This window comes from Idiotropiscis lumnitzeri, chromosome 3, assembly GCF_059441095.1.
Source record: "Idiotropiscis lumnitzeri isolate Australia: NSW breed Sydney's pygmy pipehorse chromosome 3, RoL_Ilum_1.0, whole genome shotgun sequence".
NCBI classification, from domain to species: domain Eukaryota; kingdom Metazoa; phylum Chordata; class Actinopteri; order Syngnathiformes; family Syngnathidae; genus Idiotropiscis; species Idiotropiscis lumnitzeri.
Genome location: NC_142393.1, coordinates 23,277,690 through 23,278,912, shown reverse-complemented (window position 1 = coordinate 23,278,912; position 1,223 = coordinate 23,277,690).

The following is a 1,223-nucleotide window of genomic DNA, read 5'->3' as shown; positions in this document are numbered from 1 at the left end:
CTCCACGAGCGCACATGACTCACTGAGCCCCCCAAAATCATCATCGCGTTTTGCCTCCAGATGGACACTTTGTGTTGACATGCAACGTGGACGCACGTTGCACTCGTGCGCGTTTGCCTGTCAACTTTGTTTGTGCAGACGTGCCTAATAGGAAGTCTTTTATAAAAAAAGAAAAAATCTATTCATTTTTTATTGATAGTCATCATCATATAAGTTAAAATAGTTCTGAAGTTACAATGGGAAATATTTTGTATTCATTTTGGAAGTGGATGATATATTTAAGGACGATATTCTATGTATTTATATTTTCATTGTAATAGTTTTCATTATGTAATACTTTACCAGGTTCAAATATCAGCTTTAAAGGTTCGTCAATATGTGGCCATCTGTGACATGTGGTGAGGCTAAGACGGTTCATATTTTATATTATATATTTATACTTGAGAGAAGTAAAATATTACAATATGAATGCAAAATAGAACAACAGCATGTATTTTAAACAATTGTTTTTGAAAGCTTATAATTGCGCATCTACCAATTCCACTGAGTACAACAATGTGGTAGCAAAAAAAAAACAAAAAACAAGCATATTGAATATAAAATCAAGTTCATTGCTTATCTCGCTTTAAAATTAAAAAGTGTCATGGTCTGTCCAAGTTTTTGACGTTTCATAATTTCTTTTTTGTTTTTTGTTTGTCTCGTTGGCGGCACGGTGGCCGACTGGTTAGCACGATGGCCTCACAGGGAGAGACAGCATCGGCCGTGGGTTCAATCCCAGCTCCGGCCATCCTGTGTGGAGTTTGCATGTTCTCCCCGTGCTTGCGTGGGTTTCCTCCGGGTACTCCGGTTTCCTCCCACATTCCCAAAACATGCATGGCAGGCCGATTTAACACTCTAAATTGCCCCTAGGTAAGAGTGTGAGTGCGGATGGTTGTTCGTCTCTGTGTGCCCTGCAATTGGCTGGCAACCAGTTCAGGGTGTCCCCCGCCTACTGCCCGAAGATAGCTGGGATAGGCTCCAGCACCCCCCACGACCCTAGTGAGGAGAAGCGGTACAGATGTTGGATGGATGGATGGATGGATGTTTGTCTCGTTATCTTATTGCATCCACCTGTGCGCATTTACACATTCCCTTGTGTTAGCTAATCAGCTTCCTTCAGGCTCTTCTAGCCCATATTTGAACACTTTATGATACAACTCTTTTGGTAATTTGGGTACCTCAAA